At 34.7% G+C, this 15,258-nt stretch overlaps 1 protein-coding gene across 7 annotated transcripts in view; it reads left to right on the forward strand.

The window, feature by feature from the left end:
• Window positions 1-15,258, forward strand: part of COP1 (COP1 E3 ubiquitin ligase) — a 272,596-nt gene that overhangs the window by 131,637 nt on the left and 125,701 nt on the right. The gene's annotated exons all lie outside the window — the stretch shown is intronic.

Raw genomic sequence — 15,258 nt, forward strand, 5'->3', positions numbered from 1 at the left:
AATTTTGATATGATTGATATCTTGTCTTTTTTCCAAATTTTTTTTTATTCTGGTAAAATACACATGACATAAAATTTACCATCTTAGTAACTGTTCAGTGGTATTAAATGCATTCATAATACTGTGCAACTGTCATCACCATCCATCTCTTTAATACTTGACATCTTGTAAAACTGAAACTCAGTACCCATTAAACAACAACTCCTTGTTCCCTCTTGCCCCTAGTCCTGGCAACCACCATTCTACTTTCTTTGTCTATGATTCTGCCTATTGCAAGTATCTCATATAAGTGGAATGATGCAATATTTGTCTTTTTGTGACTGGCTTATTTCACTAGTGTGGTGTCATCAGTGTACATCCATGCTATAGCATATGTCAGGATTTCCTTCCTAAAGGGCTGAATAACATTCCATTGCATGTATATAACACATTTTGGTCATCTGTCTGTCAATGGATACTTGTGTTGCTTCCATGTTTTAGCTACTGTGAATAATGCTACTGTGAACATGGGTAAGACTATCTCTTTGAGACCTTGCTTGCGATTCTTTTGGGTATATACCCAGAAATGGAATTGCTGGATCAAATGGTCATTCTATTTTTAATTTTTTGAGGAACTGCCATACTATTTTCCACCACGGCTATACCATTTTGCATTTCTACCAGCAGAGCCTAAGGGTTCCAATTTTTCCACATCTTTGCCAGTATTTATTTTGGTTTTTTGATTGTAGCCATTCTGCTGGGTATGAGGTTAGGTTTGATTGCCTAGATTTGATTTGAATTTCTCTAATGATTACTGATGTTAAATGTCTTTTCACATGCTTATTGGTCATTTGTATATCTTCTTCGGGAAAATGTCTTTTCAAGTCCTTTGTCCATTTTTAAATTGAGTTTGTTTTTTATTGTTGGTTTCAGGAGCTTTCTATATATTCTGAATATTAATCCTTTATCAGATTTATAAATATTTTCTCTCATTCTGTGGGTTGCCTTTTTACTCTTGATATTGTCTGTTGTCAATGCATACAGTTTAAAAATTTTTATGAAGTCTTATTTGTCTATTTTTTCTTTTGTTGCTTGTGCCTGTGGTGTCATATCCAGGAAATCATTGCCAAATCCCAAGTTGTGAAAAGAGTTTTATGGTTTTAGATTTAGGTTTTTGATCCATTTTGAATTAATTTTTGTATATAGTTTTAGGTAAGGATCTAAATTCATTCTTTTGCATGTGAATATCTAGTTTTCTCAGAACCATTTTTTGAAAAAGCTGTCCTTTCTCCAGTGAATGGTCTTGGCACTCTTGTCAAAAATCCTTTGACCACATATGCAAGGGTTTATTTCTGTGTTCTCTCTTCTATTCCATTGGTGTATATGTCTGTTTTTATCTATGTTTTTTGATTACTGTAGCTTTGTAGTAAGTTTTGAAATCAGGAAGTATGAGTCCTCTAGCTACTTCAGGTCCTTTGGAAGTCCGTGTGAATTTTAGGATGGGCTTTTCTATTTCTGAAAAAAAAAGTCATTGGGATTTTGATAGGAATTGCATTAAATCTGTAGATCACTTTGGGTAGTATTTGACAACAATATTCAGCCTTCCAGTCCATGAACATGGGGTATGTTTTCATTTATATCTTAGTTTCTTTCAGCAGTGTTTAGTACTTCTCATTGTACAAGTCACCTCCTTTGTTAATTCCTAAATATTTTTTTGATGCTCGTGTAAATGAAATTGTTTCTGTAATTTTCTTTTTAGATTGTTTATTGTTATTATATCAAGGATATGATATTTTTCATTTTCACTCATTTCAAAAATCTTTTAAATTTCAAATTTCATTTTATTTTGACTCATGGATTACTGAGACATTAGTTTTCAAATATTGGGGTTTTCTAGTTATCTTTTTGTTATTAATTTATATTATTTTTATCTTCATCATCTTGAACATTCTTTAAAATTTTTAAATAAATTTTCTAATATACATAAAGATGGAAAGAATATAATCCTTTATACAGTCATCTCCCAGACTCATCAGTGATCCAAATTTTGCTATACTTGCTTTGTTTATACTCTTCATTCCTAATTTCTTTGCTTAAGTATTTTGAAGCAAATCCCAGGTATTACGTCATTTCAACTGTAGATTCTTAAGAATCTCTATGTCTTAAAATATGGATATTGTATAACCACGGGGCTTTATCACCTCTAACACAATTAGCAGTAGTCCCTTGGAATCATCAAATTGCTAGTCCATGTTCAAATTTTCTAGATAGAATGAAGAAGCCTTAAAAAAAATGTTTTTGATGTGTATCAGGAATTTGACAATTTTTAGCTTTTTAAAAATTACTGAAACTACATGTGCTTTTCCATTTTCATGACTGAGATTTTTATTTATGTATATGAATATTGATCTTGAACTTCAGGCCATTAGCTAAAGAGACTATTGCATTAAATCTTTTATTGTATTCAAGCTTGTTGTTTAACTTGGTAACAAGACAAAAATCATACATTTATTTATTTTTCTATATGTTGGCAGTGTAAGTTTTCCTAATCAGGCACTGGAGTGATTAAAGTTTTAAAATGCAGTAAATTGTGGGTTTTGTTTAACTAATTAATTAAATTAGTAATTAACCTATTTAACAAAAATTCATTGACTACCTAGTGTGGGAGAGGCTAGAAGTGTAATCATGAACAGGCCAGCTTTGATGCTTGGATTCAGGAGACCTCTCAATTTTATTTCAGTGCCTTTATAGAAGAAATAATACTGATCTGGTATGTACACACTTATAATTATATGGCTCTACCCAACTGAAATGTAATGCAGATTAGAACTCTGTTGTAATAACAATTAATGTCCCTGACCATTGTGAATTCATCCTATATTGTATTTTCTTCTCCATTTAAAAGTGAACAAAAAACCAAAAACAAAATAAAAATTTCCTTCTTAACTTCATATTACAAAAGCAGCATTTCTAGTTAGAAAATGTAGGATTGGTTATACATCTCTAGGTATTCAAAAAAGAGTAAGAGCTAGCTATTCTTCATTCCTGAAAGCCATTTTAGCTTGATATAATGTAATTTTGTTTTTTAAAAAATAAGTAAACCTTGATCATATAAAGACATTTATATCAGAGTGCTATGTTTTCTGAGGCAGACATTTACTGTTATAGGAAGACAAGATTTCAGTTTAGAAGAATAACTTACTGAAGGTGAGATTAGTTATATCAAAATATGTCAAGCAAAATAAAAAATTTAAAGGTACCTTTAGTTTTTTCATCTTCATGTTGACATCCATTCTTTTCTACTACTTACATTGAATTAACATTTCTGAAGGAAAAATTTCCAATTCAGGAAGTTTATCAGGCAGAACGCTTGAAGGACTATAGTAGGCAGCAGCAGAGGAACATAGTATCCATAGTATTGAAGGGACTTTGAAACTTTCACAATCCTGGTGATTTTTTGCTTTTTCTAGTTTCTCACATTCAGACACATCATTGATAATAAATTCATTTTAAAGACTTTTAATTCCTTGCAAATTAGGACATTTAATGAATTTCTTTTGGAAAGAGGGGTGAAGACTTGTTAGAGATGACAAATAATGTTGAATTTGGTGCATTATTTCATTACATTGTAAAATAAATTATTCTTACTGTAAAATGGCATGACATGTATTTAGTATTGGTCATTTATTGCAGTGAGAATCTCACTGAGAGAAAAAGCTGAACCGGAAACTTTCACTTTTAAAATTTGTCTTCCTTTGCTTATGGATCACTTTGGGTTATTTAACACCATACTCATGAGTCCACAAGGTGGCAGCATTTGTTTACTTTGACAATGTCTCAACTAATAGACAATAGACAAGGTATGGAAATCAGTGGCTTATAGTGAAGTTCATTCTCATAAATACTAGGTGGTCCTAGGTTAACGTCACCAAATAATAGAAAGGATAGAGAACTTTTCTTACACATAGCAGTAATGGAACATTTTGCATTTTTTTCTTGAATTAGGTATTCATGACCACCAGAGAGGAATGAAACTGTATTGTTTAAACTTACTGAATACTTAGTAGCAATGGCTGTTGAATTCTTGGTTTGAACGTTGCATACCTAGATTGTTTTGGTTAAAATTGTTATACACTCCCTCTGTAGTTTACAGATTATCTTAACAGTTTTGCTTATATTTTCTCAAACTCTTGAAATAGACTTACATCAGGCATTAGTAAATTCATAAGAAGAAAATGATTATATATTGTGGCATTTTTTTGCTGCTGGTAATGTAGTGTTTGATTACTTTTCTTCAGACACCATTGTAAGTATTTTACATGACCTTGTAAGTATTTCACTAACTCATTTAATCTTTACTGTGGAGTAAGGCATTGCTGTTAATCTCATTCTACAGATGAGCAATTGAGGTAGAGAGAAATTTTCTAACTTGTCCAAGATCAACACAGTGCTAGTAAATGACAGAACTAAGATTTGAACTAAGGCATTCTGGGCCCTGTGTTCTGCTGTTCTTTTGTCCCTTCTGGATCTGTTGAAACCTTGGGAAAAGTTTCTGAAAGCACTTTACTTTTGAGACAAACAAAAGAAGTAATTCTTTTGAGTTTCTGATACTTTGTATCCTTATTACTGTCTTGTCTAACTTGGCCTCGATAATGAAAATTTTTTATTTTTAATTTAATATAGATATGACGTTCCAGTGTCACTTTTGCCATAGTTTGAAAGTATTCAAGTTAAATATTTATTTTTTTTGCAGTAGCCAGTTATAAGGATTGTTTTTTTTACTAAACTTCAGTTTATAATGACAGTCAGTGCTGATCCAGGTTTAGGGTACCTTTTAATATATGCTTTATTGTAGAATGCTGTGAGTTTTAAATTTGTACTTAAAAATAGGTTGTCTCCAGGTAATTAACTACTTGGTAAGGATGTATGATTTTTTAGAATGACTTATGCACTTCTCTTTTTGTCAGAAGATATTTCTGTTATTGTCTAAAGAGTTATCGGGCCATCTGGGGTTGATGAGAAATGGGAGGAGTGGGAGTGCAGAGGAAAGGATTTTTTTTTCTTCAGAATTTGGCCCAGGACCAGTTTTTTAAAGCAGTAATTTAAAAAATTGTGTTCTAGGCTTGAAGCTTCATCAGGGAGGGCGCCTTATCTGCCTTACTTCCCGCTGCATCTCCATGCCTGGCACATGGTAGGTGCCCATTAGTAAATAGTTGTTGAATGAATGCATGAATGAATGGAAAACATGCTGCATGCTCTGGGAGGACCCAGAGCAGGCGGGGCTCTAGCAGTTGTCTACCTTAACCTGCTTTTACATATTTGCTTTCTGATAAGTATTCCTTTGAAGAAAGTATCCCTAGGCTAAAAAAGAAGTCTGTAAATCACCAATGACACATGACAGAAAAATAAGTTAATGTCAACAACTTAAAATAGAAGCGTCCAAGATTGTCAGCATGTGTTAATGAGTTTCCTACTTCTGTGACAATTCAAGATACAGGCTAAAGATGAAATACACACAGTCTAAGTTTAAGCGTTAGAAATTGCTACATCCTCTCCCTTCCCCATAGCCTCTTTCCTATCTTTTTCCTCTTCTCATCTCAATTCCTCTTATTTTTCCTGTTTATTTTCCTTTGCCCTTGCTTATGCTGAGGCTTGTCAGTAGTACATAGTGAAACCATAAACTCAAATCATTTTACGCTTATTACCACAAAGAAAGTGTTAGTTAGGCTAGCATTTGAGATTTTAGTAGACTAGTAAGTTTGTCACTAATCAGAACATAAAACAGATGCCTACAACAAAGGCTTAGAATTAGAATGCTGCCTTTTATTCATGATAAAATTATTTACCTGGAGAAGAGTAGAGTTTGTTAACCTATGACTCTCTTCAAATAATCAAAGTAAAAGAGGAAGTAGAATGGTTCTGTTTGGTACCAAGAGATAAAAGTAGGACTAACGGCTGGAAGCCACATTTTAAGGTTAATATAAGGAAGATCTTTGTAGTCAGCAGTGTGTAGAAGTGGAATAGGCTTCATCGGGAGGTCATTGCCGTATGCTCTTCTTAGTTTTAAAACTAAGCTCTAGTTTTTCTTTTCTTTTTTTTAATCAAGAAAAATTTTCTGTAATCCTGAGATCAGTTATATGTATATGTTCACCTGTATTTTTCTAGGATATTGTTTTTGTTTTAATTTTTTAAAATTGTACCTATTCATAACATATTTTAAGTGCTGAGAGTACAAATAAGAGTGATACACAGAATAGTGGAAAGGCAAACCTATAAGCCAATATATAGAATAAAGTGTTGTAAGTGCTATGAAAGCATCTAGTGGGTACAACATGGAGAATGGATTTGAAAGAAGCAAGAATAGGAAGTAGGGAGATCCAATATATAGGTGATTGTTGAAACTGGCCAGGCATAGCATCAGTACATGATGATGGCCTGTGACCTGTACTAGGGTAAGGTCAGTGGGGCTTAGGTGAAGAAGTATTTAAAAAATATTTGGGGACTTGGGACTTCCCTGGTGGTCCATTGGTTAAGAATCCTTCCTTCGGACGCAGGGGATGCGGGTTCATCCCTGATCAGGGAGCTAAGATCGTACATGCCCCGGGACAACTAAGCCCATGCACCACAACTACTGAGCCTGCGTACCACAACTAGAGAGCCCAAATGCCACAATTAGAAAGCCCATGCACCACAACTACTGAGCATACATGCCACAACTAGAGAGAAGCCCATGCGCCACAGCAAAGAGCCTGCGTACTGCAATGAAAGATCCCACGTGCTGCAGCTAAGACCTGATGCAGCCATAAATAAATAAATATTTAAAAAAATATTTGGAGACTAAGGTAGACAAAACTTGATGATTGATGGGTGTTGTCCTTGAAGGAGAGGAAGATAGCTTCCAGGCTTTAAGCTTGAGGAGCTCGGCTGAAAAATATTGGTGTTATTTACAGAGATAGGGATACTGGAAGAAGAGTAGGTTTAAAGGTAAGGAGGCACATGGGAGATTATGCATAGGCTCTTTGGTTGTACAGAGAAGAGGTCTATGAATATGGGAATTTGTACAGTTGATAATTGACATCATGGTTGTAGACTCATAGAGCTCCAACATTTAAAGATCAGGTAGGCGAGGAGGAACCCATAAAGCAGATCAAGAAGGTTCTCAGATGAAAATGAAAAGTAGGAGACTTTATTGCCATGAAAACCAATGAGGAAACATGAGATAATTTGTAGAATTAGATCATGTGCAGGATTGAATCCAAAGCAAAGTAAGACTTTTTGCTTTCATTAGAAGGGAGGACACTTCCTCCTCCATAATAGGAGGGAAGGAGCAGAGAATGGGTTCAAAGGCAGGCATGTTTGTATATTTAGTGACAAGGAGATAAAGGAGTTCTTCTCTTAAGAGTTTATGCTTTTTCCATATGTCATCTCAGAGTGACAGGTAGAAAGGGTGGTTAGTGTTCACGTTTGACTGTGAAAGAAGAAGATATTAGATGACGAAAATGATTAAACTTATGAACCGTGGAATTTAAACTGCATACTGAAGGAAATAAAGATAGGAGAGGTCTGAGAAAGAGGCAGAAGTGGTGGAATCACCTTTGTAGAGGACAAGAATGAAGGGTTGTGAGAATAGAGAGCAAGTGGCGGGGGCGGGGGTGCTATGGAGACGGTGGTCAGAGAGGTAATTGCACCTTTGGCAGGGAATTCTTTTTCATCTTTGTACTTGTAACACTGGGTAGTTTACCTGATATCTAATGGACTCTCCTGTTTGTTGACTCAGTTGTAGAATAAACTAAAATGCAAGGTAAAAAATAAATAATAAATGCTTGTGGGGATCTGATAAAATGCTGAGGGAGTTGACTAAAGAGGGAGTTCACTTTAGGCTATGACTTTCAGGTTCCTGGAAGTATTTGAAGTGGTTCTTTTAAGTTTTTTCTTCTGAATTTCTATAGATTATTATCTCTCTACTTGATTTTTAAGATAGGAAGTGCCATTAATATACTTTTTGCTGTTACTTCATTGTGTTCAAAATCCTGTCTTTCATAATGTCTTGCTAAAGTTTGTGGTAGAAGTAGTAATTGTTGTTAAAGGCTGGCTATCATTGTACGTGCTTCAGTTTAGGGGGAAGATAAAGCTTGGTTTGCAGCTTCTCTGGATAAAACATGTGGAGGAGAAATAAGGGAATGTAATTATTCACACGTGTTGAATGATAAAGAAGAGAATACCTCTATAGGGGAAGACCTTTGTAAATCTTTATAGTAAAATTACTAATTTGGAATGGGGACAAAGAAGACCAATTTGAATGAGTGAAATCTTATGTAGTTTAAAAAAATAATTTTATTTATTTCAGCTATCTAGCCTAATTAGCAGTAGTTTCAATTCATCCTTTTAAAATGAGATGAAATGAGAACTTATTTGAAATTTTTTAGCATTTTGTGTGGCACACTGTAACTACTAAGTAAATGTTAGGCAATATTCTTACTGTTTCAGATTTACCAACATGCCTAAGGACAATGGTTCTCAAACTTTGGTAGGCCTCAGACATAGCTGGAGGGCTTGTTAAAACACAGATTGCTGAGCCCACTCCCAGAGTTTCTGATGCAGTAGTCTGTGCTGGGGCCAAGAATTTCTAACATTCTCAGGAGATACTGATGCTGCTAGTCTGAGACAGCACTTTGGGGACACTGTCTTAGGTTAAGAGCTTTACAAAGAAGATATTTACTTCCAGTAGAAGAAATTTACTTCTAATAGGAAATATTTATCATTTTAATGCTTTAGGAGAAGACCATCATTATTTATTTTTTATAGTTCATGAATCAAAGAAAATAAGGTTAAAAAAAACCCATTTAGTCTATAGTTTCCTAACCAATAAGTTGTCATAGTGTGCTGTGAATGTGTTGCATTTGTACCAAGACATTTATTCCTTCTGTTCTTGGAACAGTTGAGTGAGGGCTGGGTTAGAGAACCAGCTTATAATCAACTGTCCTAAGGACAGAGGGGATTAATCACATGTTTAACTTAATTTGTTTTACCTGCTGCACAGTGATAGGGAGACTCTAGCTTAGAGAACCAAGAACAAATAAAGTATCTTTTTTTCTCTCCAAGTTGTTGTAGTAATTTTTGGTGAACAAAGTTTATAGTGAAAATTGGGATTGAGGTCTTTAACATATAAAATATTGATATTTCATGTTAATAATTAACCTGCAAAGCTGAGTTCTTAAAAGGAAGCCTACTCTTACTCTTGCTGGAGGACCATCTCACTTTGATATAGAAGTGAGTCACTGGGCTGCCAGTAAGTAGGGTGCACATTTTGTGGGGTGGAGAGGGAAGTTTTGAACCTTTTAAAATTTGAAAAAAATATGTTCTTAAATGTAATCTCTTTATTCACTGTTTCTTGCACTTTTGACTTAATCAGGAGGTTATGTAGGGGAGGAAAAATCCTTTTCCATCTACTTTTCTGAGATTTTGGCTGGGATCCCTATAACAAAAGAAAAACAGAAGTTTATTAATATTTATATTTCATATATACATGGGAGAAACGCAGGGAAGTGAGTAACTCAGAGAGGTGGCTTAGAACTCTGGCTTACATTGCATCTTTAACAAACAACAATAATCCGTAGAATAAAGACAGGACAGAGGAAAGCAGTTTTAGGCTTCCAAGGACAGCAAGCTGTGGGAAGGTAAATATACAGAGGGAACTAATTTGTTTGCAGATTCCTCTAGTGCCATCTGTGGGCTTTTAAGAGTCTAGAGTGTCCAGTAAGGAGCATTTATACCCTGCTTTTAGGCAGAAGGAGGGGAAGGATGGAGAGAGCTTTTTCTTCATTTGCTGCCTTTTAGTTGCCTTCAGCTCAAAATAATTTGTATGTCAAAGAGGCATATTTGGGGGTGACATTCTGGTTTCCTTCAAGTAAAATCAAAGTCTCTGTCCATCTTGTCACTAGTGTGAATTTAGTAGGACTGCAGTTTACTGCAACTTAGAAATAACTATGATATCAGTATACAGAAAACAATCTGGTGAAGTGTTTTATAATATAAATATTTGACAAAGGCAACTTCAGTGTACCATTATTTGTCTTAGATGTGGTAATCTGCCTATATATTGCTAACATCAGACATTTGAAACTTAGGTAAGAATGGCTGTTACTCTAGGAGCAGTTGTACACATGTACTATTTTGATTTTTTTCCCCTTTATCTGAGTTAAATCTAGTGTTCATAATAGTTTGATATTATGCTTACACTTCACCTATACAGAATTTAACCTGTGGCAGTCTCATATGGCTAAAACGTAGTCAGTAACCAAGGCTGAAATGAAAAATAAAAAGGCTTTAGAACAAAATAAATGCTATTAAATTAATGACTAAAGCTCATACATTCACAAATGGCCAGCTTCTTGGGTTACTTCATGTCTATTGACTTTTTTATATACAACCCCTGTAATCTTAGTTGTCTGGTTTGTGTCTCTTCAAATTATAAAGGGAAGGGAAATTTCAATAGATAGGTTCAATGACAGCAGCAAGAAGTGATAGCTCTTAGCTTGACAAAGGGAAGAAATGATGAAACTGCAAATAGGAGCTAAAAAATAAAGCAGTTTGTTTCCATTTAATATGAGGTCAAGTGGTTTGCCGTATCTAAATAGACTCTGCAATCACTGAGATGTAATAGAGTGAGTGTGGTAACTAATGTCAGTAGGGCTGTTCACCTTACTATGCTCAGTGTGTTCATATAAAGATAGTAAGGAATATATTACATTTGACAGATTACACTCATAGGGAATCAAAAGTTGGTTCTGAAATGTATTTAACTAATATTTACTGGGCACATACTCTTAGAGCAATAGACACGTATGTCTATAGACAATGTCCAGAAAATACTATTCTATTATCCTTTAAAAGTAATTTTAAATGTAAATACTGCTATTGGTATAAATGTATTATGAAAAAATTCATATTTCTTTGTAATTACTTTAAAATTTTTGGTATTTGTAAGTTTCAAGCTTTGCACTGGTTTTACTTATATAAAAGAAGACATTATGAATAAGAAAAATACTGACTTTCATACCTAGTACAGGAATCAGCAAACTATGGCCCATGGGACTCGAATTTGGTCCATCACCTATTTTTGAGTGGCGCATGAACTAAGCATGGTTTTTATATTTTTAATTGGTTGAAAAAATCAAAAGAAAAATAATAACATAATGATGTACAGTAACATGATTTATAATAATTACATGAAATTTAAATTTCAGCATCCATAAGTAAAGTTTTGTTGGAACATAATCATGCTCATTCCTTTACATATTGCCTATGGCCGATTTTGAACTGCAACAGCAGAGTTGAGTCATTTCAGTAGAGAACTGCGCAGCTTCTCTGACCCTTTTACAGAACAGGTTAGCTGACTCCTGACCTCGTAGATTTGCTGAGGCTCTAAGGACATACTACATTTGATTAAACTTCTGTCATATTGGGGGGGGCCTTAGTGTGTCTATGGGAAAAAAAGGGGTTTGTATCGGATTTTCTGATCTCTTAGTGATGACTAGCTATTTTATATGCTTCATATTACTTAGCACAAATGATCTATCACTCAGCCTGTCGATTGGTTGAGTGATAACTACAGATTTTTTTTTTTTTTGTGGTACGCGGGCCTCTCACTGTTGTGGCCTCTCCCGTTGCGGAGCACAGGCTCTGGACGCGCAGGCTTAGCGCCCATGGCTCACAGGCCTAGTTGCTCCGCGGCATGTGGCATCCTCCCAGACCAGGGCACAAACCCGTGTCCCCTGCATCGGCAGGCAGACTCTCAACCACTGCGCCACCAGGGAAGCCCAACTACAGATTTTTAGTACTCTTTTAATAACAAATCCTGGTTTGTTCAGTGGAAAGTTTCCTATGTGTCTTTTAAAAATTATCAAGTGGAGCTGAAAAATGCCTTGAAATAAGACAAAAGCTTGCACTATTATGATTAACTATATCATACTAATCTTGAAACACGGATGCTTTTCTACTACTAATGGTTTTTGTGTTTACATTCTTTCTCTTACCTTTTCCTCTCCCACATTAATAGGTAATTTTTGTTGATAGCATCTAAAATTATAAAACACTGTTCTTTGATCCATCTCTGAGAGGGCTTAATTTGTTGTTCTGTTATTTACATAACTTAAGTTTAATAAATGTAGAATCACAAATTGGGTAGTTTTAAAAATCACCCTTGCTGAGGTACAATTTACATACAATAAAGTGTTAAGTTTTAATTTTGGCAATTGTATAAACCACAATCAAAATACAGAACATTTCCAAAAATTTTATTTCCTGCCACTTTGCCTTTAATTCTCCAGACTCCTGTCCCAGGCCACTGGTTATCTGCTTTCTGTCATCATAGAATAGTTTAGTCATTCTGGAGTTTCTTATAAATGGAACCATACAGAATGTACTCTTGTGTGTCTAGCTTTTTTAGCTCAGCGTGTTTTGAGATTCATCCATGTTTTCTGCATCAGTAGTTAGTTAATTATTTAGCAATATTCCATTTAATGAATATTCCACAATTTGTTTATCCTTCATGTGTTGATGGACATTTGAGTTATTTCTAATCTTTGACTATTATGAATAAAGCTGCTATGAATATTCACATACAAGTCATTTGGATATTCACATTCATATTTATTTCTCTTGGGATTGAAATTGCTGGGCTGTATGATTAGTTTGTGCTTAACATTTTAAGAAACTGCCAAACTGTTTTCCAAAGTGATTGAGCTATTTTAACATTCCAGTCAGCAATGTAAGAGAGTTCCATCTGTCCCAAATCCTCAGTAACTCCTGGCATTATCAGTCTTTTTATTTGTGGGTATATAGTGATATTTCCTTGTTATTTTACTGTATGTTTCCCATACGACTAATGCTTTTTAATGTGCATATTGGCCATTTGTATATCTTTTATGAAACATCTATTCAAATCTTTTGCCTATTATTTAAAAATCAGGCCCTTAATAGCATTGAATAGTCAGAATTTTTTATGTATTCTAGATATCAGAAATATGTATTGATAGTATTTTCTCTGAGTCTGTGACTTGCCTTTTTATTAATGGTGTCTTTCAAATAACGTATTTAATTTTTATGAATTCCAGGTCATCAGTTTTTAAAAATGATTTAAGCTCTTTCCTTCAGAAATGTTCATCTGCCCCAAATTGTGAAGATTTTTCTCCTTTTTTTCTTCTATAATTTTAATAGTTTTAGCTTTCACATTTAAGTCCATAATCCATATCAAGTTATTTTTTTTTAATTAATCTATTTATTTATTTTTGGCTCGTTCGGTCTTTGTTGCCATGCACGGGCTTTCTCTAGTTGCAGCAGCAGGGACTACTGTTCGTTGTGGTGTGTGGGCTTCTCATTGCGGTGGCTTCTCTTGTTGCGGGGCATGGGCTCTAGGCACACGGTCTTCAGTAGTTGTGGCACATGGGATCAGTAGTTGTGGCTTGTGGGCTCTAGAGCGCAGGCTCAGTAGTTGTGATGCAAGGGCTTAGTTGCTCCAGGGCATGTGGGATCTTCCTGGACCAGGGCTCGAACCCATGTTCCCTGCATTGGCAGGCAGATTCTTAACTACTGCACCACCAGGGAACTCCACAAGTTAATTTTTATTAGATTGTGAAGTAGGGGGTTGGAGTTCAGTTTTTCCCCCAATATGGATATCCACTTGTTCCAAGCATTATTTCTATAAAAGATGAATTTCCCATTGGCTTCTATGTTTAAAATGAATTGAGCAGATATGTATGAATGTACTTCTTGACTCTGTTCTATTGTATTGGCCTATATGTCTGCTCTTAGACTGGTACCACACTCTGTTGATTATTGTAGTTTTATAATAAGCCTTTAAATCAGGTAATGCAAATCCTACAACTTTGATACTCTTTTTCATAGTTGTGTTTGCTATTCTAAATTCTTTGCATTTCTGTAAATATTTTAGAACAAGAGCTCTCTCCCTCTCTATTTTTTCTGTTATGATGGTTTGAAAGGACTAATCTAGTAAGAGTCAAATTTTCTCTTTTACATTTTTCTTCAGTGGTTTTGTCTACTTGTTTCTATAAGAAATATGAGATGAGTTTCTGATTTTATTAAAGTCTGTCTGGCTAACTGATATTTTGCGGACACACTTTTATATATTCATTATGAAATTTTTTCTAGATTGTACATTTTCACTTCAGATTAGCCCTCTGTAGCATTGAATAGTTTCTTTTTATCATAGTTATATTGTTTTGTGATGAAGCATCACAGCAGTGACATTAATGATTTAATATTGTAAACCTCATTGGTTGCTTGTAAATGCTACCCAAGGATACAGAACTGAAAAGTTAGATGTATCTTCTACTTCAATTTCAAAAGTAAAGAATTGGAACTTTTACTTGCATATCGTTCCCTCCACTTTACTAAATATAGACACATTGCAAAAAGGACAAAATGTCATAGTAGCTTTGGGGACAAAAGATATTTTGTTTTTTAACTATTGTTTTTTTCTCTAGTAGATGTTTTTATAAAATCTTTCTGTTAATCTTTGCTTCATAAGTTATTTTCAATTTTCCAAAGTTCTCTAATAAACACCATCTATCATAGGATATTGTTATACTGTGCACAAAAAGGTGTTTTAGGACAGATGAAGAGTCTACAACTAAGTTAATTTAAGTGAGTATAAATTATAACTTGCTGTAGACTTAGATGAGAAAAATTTGATAATCAGTATATTGATCTTAAAGTGCCTCAAGTTGCATCTTTAAATTTTTTTTTTTTTTTTTTTTTTTGCGGTACGCGGGCCTCTCACTGTTGTGGCCTCTGCCGTTGCGGAGCACAGGCTCTGGACACGCAGGCTCAGCGGCCGTGGCTCACGGGCCCAGCCGCTCCGTGGCATGTGGGATCTTCCCAGACCGGGGCACGAACCCGTGTCCCCTGCATCGGCAGGCGGACTCTCAACCACTGCGCCACCAGGGAAGCCTGCATCTTTAATTTTAAATGCTTCAGTAGAAAGACATTTTATCACAGTGTAAACACTTGGCATTCACAAAACTGTTCCAGAATATATGTCAGATAGTGTACATATTTGTTCTAGCTATTCAGTGATAGCCAGAGGGGACAGAAAAATTTAAAATTTAAAAATAGTTGTTTTAAAGCAAGATCTTGTGGCTTTATATGGGATTAAAACTAAAACCAGCAGCTAATGAAAATAATCATACAAATATATATGTAGACTTTAAATGTGGCTTCACTTTAGTGCCTGCAGAATAAATTCAAGTGTATCCATTC

The sequence above is a fragment of the Aethalodelphis obliquidens genome, unplaced genomic scaffold, assembly GCF_003676395.1.
Source record: "Aethalodelphis obliquidens isolate GAN/ISIS:26980383/991018 unplaced genomic scaffold, ASM367639v1 scaffold55, whole genome shotgun sequence".
Lineage (NCBI taxonomy): Eukaryota > Metazoa > Chordata > Mammalia > Artiodactyla > Delphinidae > Aethalodelphis > Aethalodelphis obliquidens.